Raw genomic sequence first — 15,651 nt, forward strand, 5'->3', positions numbered from 1 at the left:
GGGCAGAGGCGCAGGATGCAGAGACAGGGAAGAACCTGGGTTCTGGAGAGGCAAGTAAGGACCTGACACACAGGGCCTTGCAAGCCTAGGTAAGGAGTTGTATCTGCCCTAACCATTGGTGACCATTTGTAACCTGGTTTCCAGTGTCTGGTCCTTTACACTTAGCTCATTTTGTTTTTGTTAGACAATTTTTCTTCATATTGGGTTGGAATCATTTTTGCTTTAGCTTCTGGCTCTAGGCTGTATCCCCTGGAGCCTTGCAGAGAAATCCTACTACTTATCTATTCTTTCTCTAGATCACATTTCCTTTAACTCTCCTGTTCTCTAAGTGTAGCCCATCCTCATATGACAGGGTTTTAAGAAACTTTCCTGTCAATGTCGCCTTCTTTGGGACACACTTCAGTTGGCCAGCATTCTTCCTCAGATGCAGTCTTCAGAACCAAACACCTGAGGCTGGGTGAAAATAAAGGACTTTCACCTCTCTTGTTTAGGACACTTAGCTTCTATAGACGTGTCTTTAAGATCAAAGTCTTTTTTCTGAGTGCCTCCTCACACTGCTGATTCAAAATAAACTTGCAGTCAGCTAAAACCTTTAAATTCATTTCTTGTAAGCTGCTATTAAACCAGGTGGTTCTCATCCAATATGTATGTAGGCATTTATTTTTAATTTATACCTTGTCTATTTCTAAAAACGACTTCAGCCTAGAACAGAACTCAAGTATACAGCTACACAGTTAAAATAAAGATCCAAGGGAGTGCAGAAACATATTTTCACAGTTGACTTTCTGAAGGCAAGTGCAGGTCTCTAGCTATACCCCATTGCTATCTCATTTTGTTGACTTAGGACTCTATGCTCTACTGTGCTATGTGTATTTTCAAATCTCCTTCTTTTCTTTGAGTTGGAAGCCACTCTCAGCACTGGTTCATCTGCCAATTTGCTGTTGATCACCATTCTTACATATTTCCTGATTCTTGAAGTCAGAGGTCGCAGTTCCATCATTTACTAGCTGTGTGACCTTGGGCAGGTTAATTCACCTCTCTGTACCTTAGTTTCCTCATTTGCATAATGGTACCTAGCTGATCAAGGTGTCGTAAGTATTAAAGCAATAATGTAAAGCCCTTTGAACAGTGTGCTATTCAAGGTAAGCTCTTGATACATTTTAATTGTTTTATTATTATGAATATAAACATTGATTGAGAATTTATTGTGTTCTAGGCAATGTGGTAGATACTTAAATACAATATTGTATTTACTCCTCCCATTAAGCCAGTCAAGTAGTTACTATAATCACCTCCGTTAGAGGTAAATGACTCATTTGGGTTCCCACAGCCGGCAGTTTGGTGTTTGCAAGATGAGATAATGGAAGGACATTGTAGGCAGTGGGAACCACACTAGCAAAGACCTGGCCTACTTGATGTACAGTGAATCACTGTAGTCTAGAATATGTGGGTTTGCACCAGGGTGGACAGCATCTCTCTTTCCTTCCATTTCTAAAATATGGCTTGTTTCCTGGAGTTTCTACCTGTACCCTGGCCCAACTCCTCTTCTGGGAGGCTCGTATTTCCCTGTCCCGCATTGAGAATGGATGGTGTGTCTTATCTTACATATTTGTTCCTGGTAAGTGAACAACAAGTCATGCTGCTCTTTGGAAGTAACTAGTAATTACACCTCAATTTCTGTAGAAAAAAGAAGACTGACCATCAGTCTCCTGCCGTTCTGGTAATATGACCATAACTATCTGTGAGATTTATTCTATTGTGCTTGGGCTAGGGAGTGTCATTCACTGTTTTTGAAATGTCTCTGGAAGAGAACCAGGGTTTCATCTACACCTTTTAACTACAGCTACATTTCAGTATTGGCTTGACATGACAGTATATAAATGGAACATTTGCATAACATATTGAATTTCTAGTTAAGTCTTAATGATAATTAACTGAACTGGATTGTCCCATAGGAAATAATGAGATAATGAGTATTGCTTGCCTTGCGTCTAAGACTTTAAAATGTCAAATAACTTAGGGAAAAGTTTTTGCCTTTACCTAGTTGCCTCATCTGTTCTGCTTTTGCTGCCTTTCCCACAAACTAACGTGCACTAGACTGCCCAGGGAATAAGCACTCACCCATATTGCATTTTCCTTGTGTCTACCTGTCTGCTGACAAGTGTGTCAAGCTTCCACAGTAACGTGCCCCTAGAACAATCTATGTTTGTTTCTTAAGATTTCTGAATGTCCATTAAGAAACCAGTTATTTCAAGAAATTTTTATTATAGTAACATAACTTGGATTAGCCTTTATTAAAAAGAGAACTCTCTCTTTTCTTTCTCCGCTTTGTTAAGATATTTAGGAGGTCTTAGGCTCTGAAAAAGATGATGCCAATCTCCACTTTAACTACTCTGTGTGATTCTAGGGAAAAAACAACAGTAAGTTTTAAAGTAAGTATGAGGAAGTTCCACACAATCTGATTCTGGGTGGGCTGGGGGAACATGAGCAGGCTGCTCAGGGCTTGACTGTCTGTTAACTTTGGTGTATGCTCATGGTAGCATTTATTCCTGTTGTAACTTAGTACCTGTGTGCATAATTATCTTCTTGCCCATTTCCTTTATTAGACTGTTGTTGGGGTCCGTGCCGGGGGTGGTGGAGAATGAAAGAACACACAAAAGACAAAGACACACAGAGAACATGGCGGCCGCGCTCAAAGCCTCTGCCTCACTTTATTTATACTCCATAAACCCCACGTCAGCAGAAAGAATGCAATGCAAAACAAACTTTCTTTTCCCAGATGTAACCTTCTACTCAGTTCTTTGTTTCTATGCTCTTCTTTATCTGCCCGCCTTCTTGGCGCCTACGGGAGTTCATTAAAAGTTCAATTGGAGATACTGTCCTTGAGCCCTATCTATTCTCAGCATACTGTTTTCAAAGGCCCCTGCATTTCCCCCCCCCTTTTTTTTGTTTTGCCTCAATCCTAAAAAGGTAGCCCATATTTGTTCTTTTGTTTTCTTTTGTTTTTGGAGCGACGGAGGGAGCATCGAATCACCAAAAGAAGTAGACCCAATCCAAGTGCCCAAAGCAATATACTTCCAGAGATTGTAGAAATCCATGTCTTCATCTGGGTCCATGGGTTAAAGGCAGCAAGGTGCTGACCCAGCTCCTGAAGGGTTACAGTTCCGGACAACACATGTAATTGTTGTCGAAATGCATCGGAAATGTTCTGAGTGAGCTCTTGGATGTCCAAACTAATATTTTTATGGCCTATTAATAATTTTTGGATTACGGTCCAATTTTGAGAGATGTTAAAAAGCACAGGCGTTACACAAAATTGAGTGGAGTTCCAATCACATTGTAATGTTATCCGAGTACTGAGGACAATGAGCTGATCTCCAAGCCATGTCAAGGCTTGTTCCATGTTGTCCAATCTTTCAGCAAGTTGAGAATCAATGTTTCGTTGTTGAAGCCATAACCGGTGAGATTGTTCGTGCCATTGCTGCACAAATTCAGCATTTTGTATGCTTTGATGAAGAGCGAGCCCTGCTATGGCCGCAGTGGAGACGATGGCGACAAGGCTCATCACCGAGGCAATTATAAGTCCAAGGGCACGGCGGGTTCACTGGAGAGAAGTTCAAATATAAGTCTCAAGAGGTGATGCCCCCCACGGTCGCGTAAGGTTAACAGGTAGCCAAATTTCCCTACGAGCCCTGAGGATATAAATATCCTCAGTAAAGTTGTGCCACCAGGAATGATTGAGGCAAGACAAAAATGTACACGTATCTGTACAATTAACAATTCCCGTATTATTATCGCATGTTAAATTCCCCGCTAATAATAGGTAGGGCTTACGGACACAAGCAATAATGTATCGGGAGGTATTCCGATATAACTGAATATGAAAGGAGTTATTTGGGTTAGAAAGATTAAGGGACATATTCCCCACAAAAGTGCTAATGGCATCGCCTGCAGCTAACAACTTCCAACTCTGTACTTAGGCCTCCTTCACGCCATACCAAGGTTTCATTATTGTTAGCAGCAATACTTTTATTTACCCGGTGCCATTTCAAAGGTATGTGACTAAATTTTGTTTGAAAATCACTGTGCACACTCCAATCAGTTATTTACATTCCATTGTATTCTAATAAAATCCGGGGTTTAGTTCCCCGACATTGTTGTCACTCCAGCACCTCAATATTAGGAGAAACCTCTAGAATAGGACAAAAAAGTAAAGAACTAGGAATAGTTTCATTACTATATACAGTATGATTATATTAAAAACTTCTAGTTACAATAATAACAGTATTAGCAGCCACATGACTATGATTATAACGAACAGCCCAGGCTTCATGCGATCTTCGGAGACAATGAGAACTATTTCCCATACATATTGGAAGTTCTTCCACTCCAAATTGGTATGTGTTGTTTATAATTCCTGTTTCCCGTTCTATATTGTCCTTGTCTATATAGGGGGACGGCATCCAAGTAGTGTCATTGGTGAAAACCTTAATTTCCGCCTCCCCCCAGGCGACTCCCTGATAAAAGGGTGGAAAGGGAATATAAGTCCAATATTCATACAAAGCCTCACTAAGAGAAATAAGTCCCCCGCCGAGGCACATCCAACAAAGGAAGAAATGCATGCTGAATCCAGTTTTCTTTTCAACAGGGTTTCAATCATCTTGTAGGAAACCACTCAGGTCCGCTCCCTGTAAGGACAAGAGCATAGCCCCGTCCCTGTTTTAGAACTTGCCCTTGAACATACTTACCTTCTTCATTAGGATACCAAACCTTTAAACTGTCAGCGGGGACTATCACCGAGGGAGGTGAGGAAAGATGGGTTACGGCAGTGGAATCTTGCAATTGTCTCCATTGATTTAAAAAAACTAAGGTAAAAAGAACCTTCAAAATCTGGTTTCAAAATCTGGTTTCTGGGGGGCTCATTTCCCCCTTTTTGTTTTGTTTTAATAGTTAAGTTTTTAAAGTTAAATTTGCGTGCTCAATGATGGCTTGACCTTGACTGTTGCCCGGGATACCGGTGATATGTTGAATATTGTATTGCTGTAAGAAAACTTGTAATTTATGAGAGACATAAGCAGGGGCATTATCAGTTTTAAGTATAAGAGGAATGCCCATGACGGCGAAACAAACTAAGAGATGAGTAATAACAGAAATGAGAAAAGGTATCAATGGTATGATGAACATTTTAATCGTCCAAAAGAAGGGACATCTCGTGGATTAACCCCAGGATGGAAGGATGGAATGCTCAAAGGAGCACAGGAAGGACAAGCTCGAATAAGAGAACGAGCTTGTTTATGAGTTAAATGAAACCATCGTTGAAGGCCAGAACTATTAGTGTGATGTAGAGTATATTTTTGTTCTACAGCATGTAGGTGGCCGATTAAAAGCAAATCAATCTGAGTATTACCATGAACTAATGGTCCAGAAAGCTGAGAATGAGAACGAAGATGAGTGATGAATAAAGGAGCTCGACATTGGCTCAGAGTAAAGGATAACAAAGAAAAGAATTTCTGAAGAGAAGAAGTAGCACAAAGAGGTAAAGTGGCCTGAGAAATATAAGAAGTAACATAAACGGCGTATTGAGAATCACTAACAATGTTACAACCAGTAGTAGGGAAATCAAGTAAGACCATGAGAATAGCAAACAATTCTCCCTATTGCACCCAGGGATAAGGATAAACTGTAACTCAAGATTGATGAAGCTTCTTGCCAAGAATCAGAAGCTGCAAGAAGATAAGTGATCTGACTATGAGTGAATTGAGAGATAATTAAGGAAGGATATCCTCCCCAAAGTTGTCGACAGTGATGCCGTCCTTTGATGATCAGTTCAGCTAAATGATCGATATAAGTAGCCAAGCGTTTAGATGTTTTATTGTACAAAAAGATCCATTCTAGTGGCCGATTGGTCTGATGAATCATTCCTGTAGGAGAATGTAAAGTATGAAATAAACAAAAAGAAAAGGGAACATTAGGAAGGGGCCTGTTAAAGTTGCTCTTCTACAAGCTGGAGTTCCTGTAAAGCCAAAGGAGTTAAATGGCGTGAGTTGTCCAAGTGACTGTCTCCTTCTAGAATAGAAAAAAGATGTTATAACTGATATGTTGGTATTCCTAAAACAGGACGCATCCAATTAATGTCTCCTAGAAGCTTTTGAAAATCATTTAATGTTTTTAAATGATCACGTCGACTTTCAATTTTTTGGGGTCGAATATTTTGTGCCCCCAAGGTATAACCTAAATATTGAATAGGAAAATCCAGTTAAATTTTTTCTGTGGCAATATTAAGTGAGTAGAAAGAAAGGTGAGTTTGTAATGATACAAAAGCATCTTGCTGCTTTTCTCTGGTTTTAACTTTATGGGATAAGGGCAGGATTAGGAAGACCAGGCTGTAAACTTTCCCTAGGTTTAATGTAAACGTTTATAGTTTTAAGACAAGACAAAGACGGGAATTCCATGCAGAAATACGTGGCTTTATATTCCTCTCGGCCATTTGTTTTTTGACTTACTCTTTTAGAGTCCTAAGTATTTCTTTAAATAATGGTCACTGTTTCACCTAAATAGGAGTGGTGGCTATGAGTTTAAAGGATTGTAGCCCATTTTGAACATCATATTTTTGGCAGCTGAGGAAATATGAGGAATGTTTAAAAAAGCAGCAAATTGTTGTGAAAGATCTTGTTCCCAAAAATTAATATTGATAGGAACAATATAAAAATAAAAAAAAACACTTGACCTTGTTGACCTTTAGGACCGATACAGGTTAAAGGTTCTACGTCTTGATAAATCACAGAAGCAGCACCCAAGCCAGTGAGTATAACTGAAACTTGTCTTTTTTCCCATTGTATAGGCCACTAATTTAAACAAATAATAGACATATTCACCCCTGTATCAATTAACTCTTTTAAAACTATCCCATTAATGTGCAATGAACATAAGGGCTTTTGATTAGAAACTAAAGTTTCCCAAAAAACAGTTTTTTCTGTGCTACGAAACCCTCTCTATTGAGAATACGTTCCCCTGCCTCTAGGCGTATAAATTGTGAAACTTGTACCAAAATAAGAATTTTATTAGTAATATCATGTCCTTTTGGCAAAGGGCCACACACTCTAATAGCTAATTTATATACTCCTCTATTAGGAGACAAAGTATAAGGCTGAATAATAGCTAAGTCAGCAGCGGTGCTCTGCTTAGTTGCCGCATAAGGCTGAGAAACTGGGGTAATGTGTGGGATCCTTAAGGAGGACTTGAATTTATTCCTTAATGTTGTAGGCCATTGCTCACTGAATATTGTAGTAGACTTGTATTGTAATTGTTGGGGCCCCAAGCCTGTGGGCCCTGGCTCCCGTTTCCCAGGAGAGGAGACAGTAAATTTCCACTTTTATCAGTTTTGGAACGACATTTATTTGTCCAATGTCGACCTTTACCACAATATTTGTACACCTCTGAAGGCAGCTTTCTGCCTTGAGGGATAAAAGTGTTCAATTTTTATGACATTCTTTTTTGAAATGTCTAGGTTTACCAAACTGAAAGCAAACACCTTGTTTATTATTTCCTTTTAAGGCTTTAAACAAAGCTCTAGCAAATAATTGAGCATTATAAATAGCCCCTCCAACACTAACACAAGTTTTAATATATTTATCTAAATTGGCCCCATTGGCCTTTAACGATTTTAACAATTTTTAACAGTCAGCATAAGCATTTTTAAAAGACAATGTTTGTAACAAAATTTTTGAAGCAAGGCCAGCACCCACAATTTTGAAGACAGCATCCTGAAGACGGGCTACGAAATCTGGATATAGTTTATTTGTGCCCTGTAAAATCTTCACAGAGGAAAGGGAACATTTTCCTGTTATCTCTACCTTATTTCAGGCCCTTAAAAACAAAGTCTTGATTTGAGTAAAGGCAACATCATCTAAACCAGCCTGAGCATTAAGAGTAGCATATTGGCCCGTGCCTGTGAGTTGTTCCTCAGTGGGGCCAGGGGGATCACACATAACATTTTTTCTAGCCTGTACATGCGCCTTGTTCATTTACCAGCTGTGCAATTGTAACCACTGAGAACGATCAAGAAAAGCCTTCCCCAAAGTCTTCCAGTCTATAGGAATTATCAAATTTTCTGATGAAAAATATCAAGAAGACCAAGGATAAAAGGAGACTGAGGTCCATAGTTAGAAATGGCAGCTTTCATTTCTTTTTTAAAAATTTAATTTGTAAGGCATTAAATTGGAAATTATTGCCACCATTTGAAAACTGAGCATTAGAAGCAAAAGAAGCACAAATAATTGGAAACAGATCCAGCTCCTTAAATTTTTTTTAAATTAAAAGTATATATAATATATAATAATACTCATATCCCCAAATATAAAGAATCTCAACATATTAATAAGAAAAGGCAAATAACCCAACCAAAAGTAGCAGAACAAGGAAATGACAATAAACCTATATTTCTAACATCATTACTCACTAGGAAATATATATATTAATACCAAATTGAGAATCATTACATACACAATACAATGGTTAAAATTTAAAAACACAGAAAATATCAAGAGGTAGTTAATGTGTTAAGCAGCTCGAATACTCAACTTCTGTTTGGAATGTAAATTGGTGGAACCTATGCACCCCTATAACATAACAATTTCCTAGCTGGGGTTATTAATACTATATTAATATTAATAGTTAATATTAATATGCTTATTTATTAACTATTGAAATACTCATAATATTTTAACAAACAACAAGATAATACATATACACTGGTTTTGACATATTAAACAGGTGTTTAGTATAAATTTAAAGTATGTCTGATGTGAACAGGGCTTCAACTTTGCCAAACAAAGGTAAAGATAAGGAAGCCGGGGGGTTGGAGGCACTGGAAAATCCTCTTTTAACAGGGCAGAAGGAAAAGAAACAGGGAAAGCTCACAAAGGTGAATTAGAAGAATGTATCTGTAATATTTGTTGAAGCATTTCCATAATACACTGCATGTCAGAATTTCCCTTAGAAGAAGGAAGAGCTGGCTTTTTCTCTTCTCCTCCTTTTGCTACCCCCACCATCCTCTGTTATCCTGGCACAAATGGGCTCCATTTCAGATTTATTTATTTTTTTATTTTTTATTTTTTCCAAATCCTCAGATACCTTTCCTCCTGTGGCTACATTACCACACTCTGAATCAGTCTCAAGTAACTCTAATGTCTGAGTGATAGAGTCACACAAGGTCCACAATTTTAGAAGCATAATATCCCCTAACTGGAGAGCTCTAAGCAGAGTTTTTACTACCTGTAACCATTCTCTGCGATTCAGCTGCACTTTAGTCTGATACTGAAACCAGTAACAATGTTGTTCAACATGGGCAAACAATCGCTTCAAAGTCTTTTTCTTTCACTTCTACTCCTATAGACAGCAACAGTCCTTGAAACAGCCGTAAATATTCTGAGGCCAGAGAGATGGAATTCCCCATAATGAAAGCTTAAGAAGGTTCCCCTTAACAATATCTGGGCCTTACCCGCCCCTAGGGGGTTCCCCTTCTTGTTCTCCCCTACTCACCCGTGCTGACCCTGCTCGCTGCGCCACTTGTTGGGGTCCGTGCCGGGGGTGGTGGAGAATGAAAGAACACACAAAAGACAAAGACACACAGAGAACATGGCGGCCGCGCTCAGAGCCTCCGCCTCACTTTATTTATACTCCATAAACCCCACGTCAGCAGAAAGAATGCAATGCAAAACAAACTTTCTTTTCCCAGATGTAACCTTCTACTCAGTTCTTTGTTTCTATGCTCTTCTTTATCTGCCCGCCTTCTTGGCGCCTACGGGAGTTCGTTAAAAGTTCAGTTGGAGATACTGTCCTTGAGCCCTACCTATTCTCAGCATACTGTTTTCAAAGGCCCCTGCAGACTGTAACTTTCATGAAGGCAAGGAACATATCTATCTGTTTACTGCTATACCCCTGGTATCATCTGAAACATCATCTGTTTCAAAACCAGAGCCAGGTATACAGTATGCACTCAATTAATAATAATAATGAAAGATAAATAATAATGAAAAGATAGATAATAAAAATAAATTATAATAAAAATTATAGCTAAATTGATAGGTTATTATATAAAAGACACATTTCTAGGTGCTTTACATGTAACTTTTTTTTTTTTTTACAACAACCTGTTTAATATTCACTATATTGATGTGGACATTGAAGTACAGAGAGGTTAAGAAACATCAACAACATCACACAGGAGGAAAGCTTCCTTCAGTTTTAACATTCTAGGAATTTAAATAGCTTTAAAACCAGTCTCAAGTGGGTTGGAATACTCTCTTCCACAACAGCTGTCAGCAAGATTATTGACCTGAAGCGTTAGTGACTGGTGGAAGAGTTCTTGATCTTCAGTGACACTGTTGAAAGTGCTCAAGACCCCCACTGCTTGAAGAAAATTGGACCCCAATTTTCTTTGTGTCTTTTAAAGTTTAAAATGTTTCTATCATAGCGGAAAATTGCAGAAGTACAGGATAGGTTCAGAAGGGCATATGGAGTGAGAACAGATTGCTTCCAGTAGGCAAGAAAAACATTTGAATTCTGATGTGGATTACACCTTTGGAAAAGAGCAATGGCTGTTGCTAGTTCTATAATAAGATGTTTCAGATTCTCAGATCCTCATCTGGTGCCTTTGTTACAAAAGCCAATGGCTTATAAGTTCCAAAGTTCTTAAGTGGTCAAGGTCCACCACGATCTTGTTTTAAACTTCATTTGGATCTTCTTTTTCCACCTTTCTCCACCTACTTGCTGTCAGTCAGGACTTTCTGTTATGGGTAACAGAAAACTCACCTCACACTGGCTTGAGTGAAAAAGGATGATGTACCGGTTCAGATAATGGAAAGAGTTCACTGGGAGAACTAACTTCATCTAGGGGCTCAAATGATGTCATTGTGAATCTGGTGTTTCCCCACATCTGCTTTCCTCTGTGATCAGTGAGTTCAGGGAGGTTCTTCCCAGGCAGAACCTCTCATCTCCCTATCTCAGTAGCCCTTGATACCCCAGGCTTACACCCTGTACTCTCAGCAGCCAGTTTGAATTAGTTGGCATAATGCTAGCTGCTGTAAGATGCAACTTCTTAAAATTAATTGTCCTCGTGATTAGCAAAAAGAGCTTATTTGTTTTCTCTTATGACATCTGGATGCAGGTGTTCCTTGTTAGTGAGTGGCTTTTCTCCATGGAATGATTCAGGGCCCACCATCCTTTAGGGCTCAGAGTTTTCTTAGCAAATGGGGAAGGAAAGAGTGGAGAAACTGCAATCATTTTTTAAAGAATGTTTACTCTGCACCTTCTCTCAACTCTCTTTAGTGAAATTGACCACATGACCAAATATGGACACAGGAAGGGCTAGAAAATGTAGCCCCAGACTGACATACTTCTTTCTAGCCACAGTTTCACACCACGGGCAGGAGCTCATGAATTTGTTGATTGCTGTCAGTCTCTGTCACAAATTTCCAGTAATGACAACCAGAGTCTCTGAAATTAAGAAGTCTTGGTCTGGTTTGGGTCATACGCCTATTCTTGAATGAATAACTGTGCTTCAAGAGATGGAATTCATTCATTTATTCTATCATTTATCCCACAAATATTTATGACAGTTATTATGTGCTAAATACTATTCCCAACCCTGGGAATTCAGCAGTGAATACAACAGGTAAAAGTCCCTGTTCTCATGCAGTTTATATTCTAGTGAAGCCAGATGACTAAAACATATGGCATTGCAGATGGTGCTATGATCAACAATACACTAAGGAAGAAGGATAGGGAACACTGGGAGTCACAGATTGGAGTTTTCTTTTGGGTGTTACAGAGGCTTCCCCCAGAAAGTGGCATCTGAATGAAGATTGGAAGGAGATGAAGGAGTGAATCATGTATGGGGGAAGAGTGCTGCAGGTAGAGTGGACAGCTAATACCAACGACTGAGACAGGGGCAAGTCTGGCATATTTGTGAAAAGCAAGGAGGCCAGTGCTAGGGTCTAAATGTCCCCTCTTCACCCCGAATTCATATGTTGAAACTTAATTCCCATTGTGGTGGGATTAAGAGGTGGGGCCTTTTGGGGAGTGACTAAGTCATGAAGGCTCTGCCCTCATGAATAAACTAGTGGCTTCTAAAAGGGTGGGAGGGAACTAGCTCAGATCCTTTGTGCCCTTTTACCTTCTGCCTTGTGAAGACACCTAGAAGATGCTATAATGAGGAATGGGCCTTAGCCAAACATCAAACATGCCAGCATCTTTATCTTGGACATCCCAGTCTCCAGAACTGTGAGCAATAAATTTCTGTTATTTATCAATTACTCAGTCTCAGACATTTTGTTACAGCAAGACAAACAGAATAAGATAGCTAATGTGACTGAAATGAAGTGAGCTGGGAGAAAGAAAGAGAAGGAGAGGACAGGGGAGTAACAGGTAGACAATCAGATAGGACTTTGCTGATTACTGTAAGGACTGTGGCTTTTCCCAAGTAAGATGGGTGGTCTAGGAGAGTTTTGAACAGGAGTAAAATGAAGTGAGTTATGTTTCAAAACTGATTTCATAGTAACCCCTCTGATAATTACACTGAAAATAGACTGTAGAAGAGACTGTGGAAGCCAGATAAGAGGCAAGTGTGGTTATCCAGTGATGAAATGATGCTGGCATGGGCCAGGAGCGTGAAGATGGAAGTAAGTGGTCGGATTTTGGATACTTTTTAAAGACAGATGAATTATGCTGATTTTCTGGGCTTGGGTGACATGTTTTATCCTGAAGCAAGAGAGTGGAATCAACACATCGGAACCACATGAGTCAGAGAGAAATGATTTCCTAAAGAAAATTGAAAAGGGAATTGGGGAGATGGGACTGAGCAGTACTCAGTCAGGGTGGGCTGATACTACAGTAATGAACAACCTCAAGACCTCAATGGCTTAAAGCAGTAAAGTTGAACTTATTGCAGTAGTGACATGCCTAGTGCAGGTTAGCAGGGGACTTGAGCTTGTTATGGTAACTCAGTGTTTTAACTATATTACCATGGATGAGGTTTGGTGAGAGCAGATGCAAATCAAGAGAAGAAATACAGCTCCTTGGGAGAACACAGCACCCCATGAAGAACCACTTGGGGGATGCACCTTGGTCAGTCATGATGCAGAGGAATATGAGGGAACTGTGGGCACTATTGTGGTTTCTGTGGGAAGGAGAGGGTAAGGCAGAGCATGCAGGCATAGGAGTGGCTAATTTGAATGATTTCAGTGGCTCTGGAGTATAGGGCCTGTCCTTGGTTGTAGAGTACTTGGCCCTGGGGCAATTAGGGTGGGTGTATAGTGGCCTGGAGCATGAGAACCTGATACAGCAGGTGGTTGGGGTATGGCTTTAATTGACTGTCCTAGAAGGGAACTGTCTGGTTTTTGGCCAGGGCCTCAAAACTGGGTTAAGACAGCTGGTGGGAAGATGGCTCAAGTCCATGAGTTTGAGCCTCTAGTGTGCTATAATCACACCTGTGAATAGCCACTGCACTCCAGCCTAGCAACATAGCAAGACCCTGCCTCAAAACAAAACCAAACCAAACCAGTTAAGGGCAGAACTTTTTTTTTTTTTTTTTTTTAAGAAATCTATGTTACACTCAGGAACTCAGACTGACAGAAACTCTACAATCATATAATATCACTACCTCAACAGGAGGCCTGAAGATTGAAGTCAACAGAATGGGGAAATTGTGTACAAGCTCCTAAATATTTCACCAAAAGAGACACATGACACTTCCTATGATGATTGACTGGCCAAAGCAAGTCACATGGCCCATAACTAACTTCAAGAAGGTGTGTGTCTGGATGGAAAGGAGAATCAGAAATCTTGGTGATCAACAGTAAGGTCTACCAAAGGAGGCAAAGCTCACAGATATCCACCATATACTCCACATTTTCCAAAACCACCACATGTGTCCACTTTTTTAGACTTCTGTTGTCCATCTTCTGAACTTTATTCATCTTCTGAGACCAAGCCCTAAAGCCCCTTCCTCTGTAATTGCCCTTTCTCTTCTCTCCAGGAAACATTTTTTTTTCTTTTTCTGTGCTCTGATAGTAGTTAATTTATGCCATTTTGAAAACTTAATTCTAATATTAGCTTGGTTCCAGTCGTCTGTTGCTATCTAATAAACTACCCCCAAACTTTGGCTTATAGAAACAATAATCATTTATTTTGCTCAAAAATTGTGGTTTGGTCAGGGCAGTCCCTATCTCCTTCACAGGGCATCAGCTACAATGGCTCATCCAGGGCTGAAAGATGGCTCACATGGCTGACCAGTTGGATGCTGGGCTCCCCATGGGAACTTTGGGCTTCTTCCCAGCATGGTGGCTGGGCTCTATGAAGGAGTGTCCAAAGAGTGTCCAAGTGACTTCTAAGGCTAGATCTTCAAAGTCAATATGACTTTTAAGTCAACGCAACTTTTAAGATCTAGCCTTAGAAGTCACATGATGTCATCTTAGCTGTAAGCACCAGCCCTTCCTAATTCAAAGGGAGGGAATACAGACCCCATCTTTCACTGGGCAGAATGTTAAAGTCACACTGTAAGAAGAGCATGTGAGATGGAAAGTTCTGTTGTAGTCATTTGTAGAACATACAACCTGGCAAAGCTCTTTACACTTCCAATCCATTTTATAATTAAGCAGGGAAACAAATAATACAAATTGTTATGTGGGTGCTCATTCCCCTTGTATCACTGTGTGCTCCTTTATAATAGTGGCTGTGGTTTGTTCATCTTTGTATGTCCAGTGCAGAGCACAGAGGTAGATGCTTGAGGGAAGACACTGCTTAGTAGGCACTGCTTTACCTTTTCTTCCTTACCAACAGATCCCTAAACTTGTTTAGGTGACAACATGCTCAAGAAAGGTAGGCCCAGACCTAGGGGATGAATCATGATTGGTCTTCAGCCTTTATGACTATCATATTCCTTTATTCTGGATTATCGATTTAGGAATGGTTATGTGATCTAATTCTCTCCAAAGAGATGCAAAAGAAAGTCTGTTGAAAGGAATTGTGACAAAGACTTTTCATTCTAGAAAAAGAGATGGGCATGGAGAAATCCCACGTTCCTTCCTACTTTTGGGTGGTGGTGTGTGAAGATGCTATGTTTGAAGCTGTGGCAGCCATCTTGAAATCATGATGATCTCTCCAGGGGAATCTCAAAAAAACCAACCAATATTCTTGGCATTATTTAGCTGCTAGATTAACCAATTTCTGGACCTGCCTCTCTCCAACTTCTTGTTATGGGAGGTAATTAATTCCTATTATTTAAAGCCAACTTTAATTGGCTCTTTCAGCTGTTATTTGCAGCTGAAAGCATTCTCACTGAAACAGAGCTCAATTAATGTTCATAGAATTGATTTGAATTCCCCTAACTGATTTGGCTCATTTCGTAATCTGGGCCATACACAAGAATAAGCGCAGAGGATTGTAAAATCTCATTCCTATGTATGCTGCTACTCTGAGTTTCTTCTGTGAACCTCAGGGATTTCAAAGTTGGATTGCCTGAAATGTTTCCAAACCGGAGTCCATTGGCTCACATCTGTCTAAACTGTAGCTTTCCTTAGGAAAAAAAATGTCTTTTTGGTCCAAGTATTTAAAACACAAAAGACCTCTGGGTGTGCTGGCTTCTTGGCATTC

The 15,651-nt window shown here is 39.8% G+C and overlaps 1 long non-coding RNA gene across 1 annotated transcript; it reads right to left on the reverse strand.

The window, feature by feature from the left end:
* Window positions 1-2,669: 2,669 nt before the first annotated feature.
* Window positions 2,670-9,608, reverse strand: LOC141409702 (uncharacterized). The gene is made up of 2 exons (XR_012431373.1): window positions 9,541-9,608; window positions 2,670-4,688 (listed from the first exon to the last, which is right to left on the reverse strand). It is a non-coding gene; the product is annotated as an uncharacterized lncRNA (long non-coding RNA).
* Window positions 9,609-15,651: the final 6,043 nt, after the last annotated feature.

Source organism: Macaca fascicularis, chromosome 2 (assembly GCF_037993035.2).
Source record: "Macaca fascicularis isolate 582-1 chromosome 2, T2T-MFA8v1.1".
NCBI lineage: Eukaryota > Metazoa > Chordata > Mammalia > Primates > Cercopithecidae > Macaca > Macaca fascicularis.